At 39.6% G+C, this 9,363-nt stretch overlaps 1 non-coding gene across 1 annotated transcript; it reads left to right on the plus strand.

The window, feature by feature from the left end:
• The first annotated feature begins 1,574 nt into the window (after positions 1-1,574).
• Positions 1,575-1,681, plus strand: LOC148848819 (small nucleolar RNA R71). The gene has a single exon (XR_016101586.1). It is a non-coding gene; the product is annotated as a small nucleolar RNA R71 (small nucleolar RNA).
• The last annotated feature ends 7,682 nt before the right edge of the window (positions 1,682-9,363 follow it).

The following is a 9,363-nucleotide window of genomic DNA, read 5'->3' on the forward strand; positions in this document are numbered from 1 at the left end:
CCCTTTTCTTTTTTTTTTTTTTTTTTTTCGATGTGAGTGCATTTTATGCTCCATCTCACACACTTTTCTCTCTCTTTTGTTTTTTTTTGTTTTTTTTTTTGGTGTGAGTGCATCTTATGCTCCATCTCACACTGGTCACTTGCTTGAGGTAGGTAAATAGGACTCATGTTCTAAGCTGCTAGTTTTACTATTCAGCTCAGAATAGTAGAGTCAATTTGGGCTTTTGTCCTTCTTTGCAATTATTGAACCTCAAGAATCAGCACTTCAGATGTGCACTAGCTCTCTTGACCATTAACCATGAAATTAAGGGCTTCCATACACATGAAGATAGTTAGGGCTAGTCATTCTGAAAAGCATATTCAGCTCCCCTTTTCTCATGCATATATCAAATTGGGTCATTCACAAGAATAAAAACTTAACAAGTACATCAGTCTCCCTCAACTCATTGAATTCCTTCTTAAAAAAATCATCAAATAAATAGTAATGAACTTGAGGGGTTCCAGTCATTTTTTTTTTTGGTTATGTCATTGCCTGCATATGTGTGTTGGGGTGCATGGTTTCAGCCCTCATACCCTAGCCTCGGGCTCACTCCCCCACACTTAAGATGAACATTGTCCTCAATGTTTGTATTGTTAGGCAGTAACAATAAAACTAGCAACAGCATCATCAAGTAATAGGAGGTAGTTAGAGGACTTCCCTGAAGATCATTCTTAAATTCTGGAATATGTTGTCGGTGGAAAACTTCTTCTGCTAGAAATCACTTGCAAACTAGAAGAGGAGATCAGTATCTTTATTCAATTAAATTCTAAGAAAAACTAACTAAACTTAAATGCTATGAAAAACAAAAAGCAAGTAAGACAGTTTATGACTAAGTATCTGAATTGGGAATTCTCCCAACAGCCTCTTGCTCCCTTGGGTTTACCATGGTGTTACTAGGTAAGGTACCCGGAGCCCTTTCTGAAATCATCTGTGCCAGCTGCCCAACCTGAGTTTCCAAGTTCCTTATCGATGTTTCGTTATTCTGAAATCTGTTTTCCGCACTAGCTATGAACTTGGTCATCAGCTCCTCCAAGTTAGATTTCGGTTCTGGCTGATAGAAGTTTTGGTGGAAAGGCTTAGGTGCATGCTGATTCAGGTGGCCTCTCCATCCGGGGTTATGGGCATGATGGTACTGATTTCCTGGCTGTCTTGTAAAGTTGCCAACAAAGTCTACTTGTTCTGTGGACTGAAAAGACTGACTGCCAACTTGGAATTCAGTGCTATCATGGCCTCCCCCACACTTATCATACTGTACATGCATAGCTGCCATCTGCATCTCATCAAATTTTTTTCTAAGTGCTCCTATTTGTGCAGAGAGAGCTGTGTATGTATCCACATTATGAAGGCCATGCTACTTTCTAACTGGTGTCCTTTCTGAATGCCATTGGTAGTTATTGGCAGCCATCTCCTCGATGAGTGCATGGGCAACCTCGGGAGTCTTATTGTTTATGGAGCCCCCAACTGTTGCATCTAAGATGGTCTTGTTTGAATCGATCAGACCATTATAAAATGTTTGCACCTGCAGCCAAATCGGAAGGCCATGGTGAGGAACCCTCCTTAGTAGCTCCTTGTAACGTTCCCAGGACTCATAGAGAGATTCCCCCTCTTGCTGGAAAAAAGTAGTGATGTCATTCCTCATTTTAGCAGTTTTAGAAGGGGGAAAATATTTAGAGAGAAAACGGCTGGCCATTTCATCCCACGTAGCTATTGATCCTGCCGGTAATGAATTCAGCCATGCTTTGGCTTTATCCTTCAAAGAAAATGGGAATAACCTCAACCTAATGGCGTCATCACTTACCCCATTGTGTTTGAAGGTGTCACAAATTTCTAAAAAGTTAGAAATGTGTGCATTGGGATCTTCGTGGGCCAATCCACAGAATTGCACCGTGTTTTGAATCATTTGTATGATGGTAGGTTTGATCTCAAAGTTGTTAGCAGCAATATTGGGCCTGATAATGCTGGAGGCACCTCCAGTGAGAGTGGGTTTGGCATAGTCCATCATAGTCCTCTGCTCAGCCATTTCTTGAGCTTCTTGTGCTTCTTGTGCTTCTTGTCTGACTTGCCTAGCAGCTCTTAAACGGACACGGAGAGTCCGTTCAATCTCCGGGTCGTAAAGGATCTCTTCCAGTTCAGGTCTGCTTGTCATAAACTGTTAAGGTCAAAGCAATAAAAAGGCCAATATTCACAAAAGAAAATAAAAAACTAATCCTATCACACTGAAAATGTAAAGTGAATTATTGGAATACAAAAACCTACATCCTGTCATGAATAAATGAAGCCGATTATACTAAAAGCAGATCTAAACCAACATCTTATTCAAGGTTCCTTTATCTACATCCATCGATTGCAACATCTGAATTCAGACCCAATTTAGTTGAGTTCAGATCTACAAGTCTTTGGTATTGTTAGTCCAGAGAAATTAACAAATAATAATTCAGATCTGAGTTGTATATTCATACACACTCATTGGTATAAACTACAATATACATCCATTAAGGTTGGAATCAAATCTGTGATGCTTTAGGGCTGAAATCAGATCTGATCTGAAAAATATATTAAAAGGATCTGAAATAAACTAAAACCAGTCCTGAGTTAGGCTTGGTTTAAGGATTTTAAGCTCTACAATTGAAGCTCAAACCTGTATAGCTGATGCATATCAAACACTTGCTAAGACCTGAAAATTTGGTCTGCAATGTTTGGTATTGCAAAGCTATTCGGTCCACACAACTTTTGTAGAAATTTGAAATCAGGTCTGCTAACTGTTGTACTATAGCAGCCCTGCTACAGATCTGAATGCTAATAGAAATACTTGGAAAGTGCTAATTTTTTATTAAATAACTGAGGCATCACAATTGTTCAACCCAAACATACACCTCCTTAGCTAATGTAGCTCGGTTACAAGTGGATAAAGCAAATGTTCAGTTCACCCAAAATCCAAAATGTGCTCTGTACCAGTTCAGTCCTCAACTATAGTTCAGATCTGTATCAGTTCAGATCTGAATTTTCTTTTTCATTCTTTGCTATCCAATTACCTTTGGGGTATGTCGGATTTATCATAGGGTGAATTGGGGTGATGATGGCACCCAATTCACCTTAAACTTGTATCAGTTTAGGTCTAAGTTCATCTGAACTCAGATCTGAACTGAGCAGATCTACAATAGCAGAATTCAGGTCTGAACTCAAGTCTGAGTTCGGATCTGAAATCTCAATTGCCTTACCTTCAGTTATTTCTACCAAATTGTTTTTGGAGAATAGCAGAAGTACCCTAGGGTGAATTGGGGTGGTGATGACACCCAATTCCCCTCAAAATTGCATCAGTTCAGGTCTGAGTTCAGATGACACCCAATTCCCCTCAAAATTGCATCAGTTCAGGTCTGAGTTCAGAGGAACTCAGATCTGAACTGTTGCAGATCTGCAATAGGCACTCAGATCTGAGTTCTGATCCGAATTCTCAATTGCTCCTCTTGATGTTCAAAAGATCTCTTTTTTTTTCATTTTATATATTTTTTTCTTTTTGTAATGGAAAAAGAAATAAAAGTCTGAAACACAAGCAATTCTTTTCGGCTGAGTGCTGCAGATCTGAATTCTGTTGATCTGAGTGCCGAATGCAACTCAGATCTGCAACACTCATGTTTTTGTGAATTTTTTTTCTTTTTTTTTCTTTTTGAATGTAACAACACCAAGATTTAAAGGAAATGAAATATACCTTTATTAAAATGAAACTGAAACCAGAAAAAGAAAGTAATCTACTTAAGAAAGAAGAAACATAACTACAGTAGTACAGCAGTTGCAGTCCAAGCTGAAATGAAAAAGTTAGCAAATTAACCCAACTATGAATGCAATGCTGAATGAGATCAGATTAAGAATGCTCAATGTTTCCCTAAATCCCCGACAACGGCACCAAAAACTTGATGTGTGGCTCATTGTGACACTAGCAAGTGCACTAGCCATTCAAGGAATAAAGTAGTGAGTGAAGTATCGTTCCCACGAGGATTTAGGAAACAATTACCAATACTAAATTGAGCACTTCTTATCTGATCAACAAATAAATCAAAACTTTAATGAAAGCTAAAAAATCCTAAATTAAAATCTATCTAAATCATTGGCCCAATTGCCTTCAAATCAGGTTAGAAGAGTAAGCAGTAAATGTCAATCTCAGAATTCAGCAATCTATCAATTTGGATCATTCGAATAAATCATGATTGAGCCTTGGGTTGGTGAAACCCCAAGGTCATGAACAGCCTCTCTCAAGCGCATGTTCATCCTATGCATGAGTGACGGTTCTTCTATCTCTAGCAAGAATCTAATCCCCATGTATGCATTTCTTCAAACACTTCTAAGGCATCAATTCAAGTCTGAATTGATCACCAACTGAATTGTGCAAGTTATCTCTTACCTTGCACTCAATTCAGTTCTTGAATAGTAGATCTGAATTCCTAGAGTCTCTCTCAAGCACTCTAGGAATTCCAAGCTGTAGATTAATTCGGCCAATCTGAAAATTGCAGATCTAAATTCTCTTTCAAGCAATTCAGATCTTGCAATCTCAGATCTGAGAATTCAGATCTGAGTTTTGAAGGTTAGTTGGCCGAATTAATCTACAATAACACCCTTATTCAAGAAACTTCAAGTACAATTCATGACCATTTGAATGAATCAAAAAGAATTAGATTGCTGAACTGAAATTTTACAAGCTGAAATACATCAAGGAAGAATGGAAACAAGGAGAAAGAGGAAAGAAAATATAACAAAGAAACTGAATTCAAATCAAAAGATAATGAAACTACAAATGATTTATTACAAAAGAGCTTTGAATCACAAACCCTCAATTCGAACTCACCTTCTCTTCTAGCTTGCTTGTCTTGAACTTCCTTCAGCCCTTCTTCTTCTTCTTCCTTGCGCCTAGCCTTCTTCTCTTCTCTTCTCTCAAGGTGGCCGAACCTCTAAGAGTGGGAGAGCCTTCCTCTCAAGCAATTGAACACCTCTCCCCCCTCCTAGAGGCCTCCTTATATAGTTTTTCAAGGGGGCTCTTGCCCCTTCTTGAAGTCTCTAGAATTTGGTGTATTACACCCCTCATGAACCTTCTAGAGTGTTCCCTCCTTCTCTTCAAGAAACTTCTAGGAGTTGCCGCCCCTAGCTCCCTTTGGGCTGCTATTTGGGCTACAACTTAGCTTGCTTTTGAGCTCATGTGGGCTACACTCTAGGCTGTTATTTGGGCTAAAAATGGGCTGGGCCAAAATTTCCTTCTTGCTAGGCTTCTTACCTTGGGTTTTCCAAAGAGTTAGCTTGCACTACTTGGGCCGAATGAAACTCCCTTACTCTCATGGCTGGGCCGGGCTGAACTTGATAAATTTTGGGCTTTCTTTTCTTGCTTTTGCCTTCTTTTTATTGATTTGGCTCCCCCTGAAATCTTTCTTGCAATCAAGCTAAAATAGGGCAAAATCTAATTAAACCAGCATAAAATTTCATGCAAAAACCTCATAAAATATAGATAAATTGTAGGTTCATCACCCACTCTATTATATTGCGCATTCGACTAAGAAATTATTCCCTAGCTCCCTGTGGGATTCGATTGAAAGAAGGTAGGATCCATCTAATGGACGCCATGAAGGGTGTGGAAAGGGTGGGCGGATTCAAAAAATTTTCCTACCTTCTCCCAACTGGAAATCATATTCCCTAAATTTAGAATACAATATTCAAGGATTCTACTTGAACCATAATCGAACCAGATCTGAACCAAGAGAAAAATGGGGGATTATACCTGATCCGGAGAAACAATATCTCCCAATGTTGGTGTTCACTCCCAAAGAAGACACCAACATCAACTCCTGCTAAAGATGACACATTTGTGGATGGAACGGAACCAGTAGGGTGCGCCCTACACATTGGATCCTTTGCAAGAACCCACTAGAAACCTGAACATCGAATCCTTTTTAATCTTTTCTGCAAGACTAATGTCAAGAACTGATTTCTTGACTTCTTTCTTCTACAAAGATCAAATCTTGCAAGAGGGGTTGGCGGCAGCTGGAGGAGAACTCTTAGGACGAAGATGGCTGAACAGCTTTTCTTCTCTCTGGAGTTCTGTGAGATCTGATCTCTCTACCCAGAAGGCTTTATTCCCTTACTGAATAAAAACTTGGTTTGAAATCTGATATTTTCGAAACAGTTTTCTCCTCCTTTCTTCTTGATTAAGAAAATCTCCTAATTAGGAGTTATCCCAATCCAAATCAATATTTGGATAGGGGATTATCTTAACCCTATCTACAGATTAAGTTAGTTTACTCCTAATCTTATCAGAAGCTTACCAGATTCAAATCTGATTTGAATTTGGTCTCCCATAGTAGATAAGGTCAAAAGCCCAATCCTTTTACTAACTAACATTAATCTTAGATTCGCCCCATAGATGGGTGATCATATCAGCCCAGCTCGTGATGGGTTTTTGGCCCATTAAGTGTTCAGTGTTTAACTAGTTTCCAGTTTGTTGTCCAATTGGGCTTCTTTGTATGGCGTGGGACCCAAGCATTGATCTACACACCAGCCACATGGGTTCGGCCCAGCCTTTATTACAAGGCCCAGCCGAATTCACTAAAAAACTCAGTGACCCCTTGAGCCCATCACATGGACCCTATGGGCCCAACACTTACATTAAGTGGTCCCTGTGCCAAGCCATCTTATAAAAACCCAGGGACTGTGGGCAGGTGCAAGATTAGCCCATCATAAATATACCAAACAACATGAATCAAACATGCACTTTATTTATTTACACTAAATGTCAAAAGTACATCAAATTGGATTGAAGCTAAGGACATACAAAAATGTCTAACATTGATATTGTGGGACTAGCATTAATTTTGAGGGCTTCGACAGCCCATCAAAATTTTGGCGCCTCTGCTAGGAAGCTATTTTAATTTCTTAGCTTGTTACCTTCTATTGTGTTAACCTCTTCTATTTTATGATTTGTGCTTCTCAACGAGGTGAACTAGAGTACAACCCCGAAATTGAGAAGACTATCCATCGTTTAAGGAAGGAGGTGAAGCAAAGGAAGGACCGTTCACCTAAAAGGGTGAATTCTGAATTTGACCTACCAACTTGTGATCAACCCATCTTCGAAGAGGAAGAAAGGATGGCTGATGGAGAGAGAACACTAAGGGAGTTGGCTGCACCGATCATGAACCAACAGCCCCTATGCATAATATATCCCACTCTTGAGGTAGCCTTTGAACTAAAATCTGGTTTGATTCAATTACTTCCTATTTTTCATGGCTTTCCAGGTGAGGACCCTCATAAACATCACAAGGAATTCCATATTGTCTGTTCAAGCATGAAACCATAGGGTATGACCGAGGACCAGGTAAAATTAATAGCTTTTCCATTTACATTATGAGATAAAGCAAATGTTTGGTTATATATTCTTCCTCTTGGTTCGATACATACATGGGATGAGATGAACAGAATATTTTTAGATAAATATTTTCCTGTATCCCGACTTGCAAACATTATGAAAGAAATTTGTGGAGTTCAGTAGTTTGGTGGTGAGACGCTATACGAATATTGGAAAAGATTTAAACAACTTGTTGCTAGCTATCCACACCACCAAATACCCAAACAGCTCTTGATTCAATACTTCTATGAAGGACTCCAACCTATGGATAGAAGTATGGTAGATGCAGCTAGTGGAGGAGCCTTGGTAAATAAAACACCTGAAGTGGCTAAGGAATTGATTTCCAACATGGCCAAAAATTCACAACAGTTTGGAGCAAGAACAGATGGCACTTCTGGGTGTGTTAATGAGGTAAGTCATGTTAATTTAGAAAACCAAATTTCTGATCTTACTGCTTTGGTTAGACAATTGGCTACAAGGAAATTGCAAACAGCTAGGGTATGTGATGTTTGTTCGATTCCTGGGCATCCTACAGATATGTGTCCATCATTGCAGGATGGCTCGATGCAGCAAGTTAGTGCCGTAAGAGGATTTCCGGGCCAGCCTCAATGAAAGTATGATCCCTACTCCAATTACTACAATTCGGGGTGGAGGGATCATCCAAATCTGAGCTACGGAAACCAAAGAGGACCACAGAGATATCAGCCCCAAGCTTTCAATAGACAGGCCCCAATTTCAGCACCTATCACAACGCAAGGCCAACCCTCAAGTTCAGGTATGTCATTAGATGAAATCGTTAAGGCTCTAGCTACTAACACTCAGCAATTTCAACAAGAACATCCAGAACTTGGGAAACCAAATCAGCCAACTTGCTACTTCCATTAGCAAGTTGGAGGCACAGAATTCTGGGAAATGACCATCACAGGCGGTAGTTAACCCCATGGAAAATGCAAGTGCAGTGGTGCTGAGAAGCGGGAAGGAGTTGCAGCCCCAACCTACCTCACCAAGGAAGGCATATAAAGGAGATAAGGAAGAGGAGAGACATGATTCAAATAAAGGTTCCATTAAGGTAATACCCGGCCCCCCTCTCCCAAAGATTACTAATGCCATTGTACCACTTTTTCCTAGTAGGTTGGAAAAATCCAAGAAGGAGGAATATGAGTAGGAAGTCTTAGAAACCTTCAGGAAGGTGAAAATCAATATCCCCTTGTTAGATGCTATAAAACAGATCCCAAAGTATGCAAAGTTTCTAAAAGAATTGTGCACTAACAAGAGGAGAATGCGAATCAATGAGAAGGTAAGAGTTGGAGAAAACGTTTTAGCTATCATCAAGAAGACCTTTCCGAAAAAACGTGCTGATCCAGGTATGTTCACTTTACCTTGTCTGATTGGCAATAAACGAATCAAGCGTGCCATGCTAGATGTAGGTGCATCCATCAACGTTATGCCATACTCAATTTACTGTGCTTTGAGATTAGGTCCCTTAAAGGAAGCTAGGGTTGTCATTAAGCTAGCTGATCGTTCTAATGCTTACCCAGAAGGGATTGTTGAGGATGTGTTGGTGCAGGTTAATGATTTAATTTTCCAGCCGATTTTTACATCCTGAAGATGGAGGAGGACACAGTCACAGGCCATTCATGAAAACTACAAAAACCAAAATAGATGTGGATGAGGGTACCCTCTCCGTTGAGTTTGACGGAGAGATTGTTAAATTTAATATCTTTGAAGCTATGAAATATCCAAATGAATGCCATTCTATCTGCTCTATTGACATTGTCGATTCAATTGTGTACGAAGTTTTTGGAGAAGAGGACATAGATGAAGAACTTGAATTCAGTGTACAATTGGATAGGGAGGAGGAGTTTGAGACATCCTATGATACTCCAGAACCGATCCTGGGATAAAAGGTAATCAATTATGATCTTTCATTGTCACTTTCTCACAAA

This window comes from Nelumbo lutea, chromosome 6 (assembly GCF_056320005.1).
Source record: "Nelumbo lutea isolate HS-2025 chromosome 6, American lotus-T2T, whole genome shotgun sequence".
In the NCBI taxonomy this organism is placed as follows: Eukaryota; Viridiplantae; Streptophyta; class Magnoliopsida; order Proteales; family Nelumbonaceae; genus Nelumbo; species Nelumbo lutea.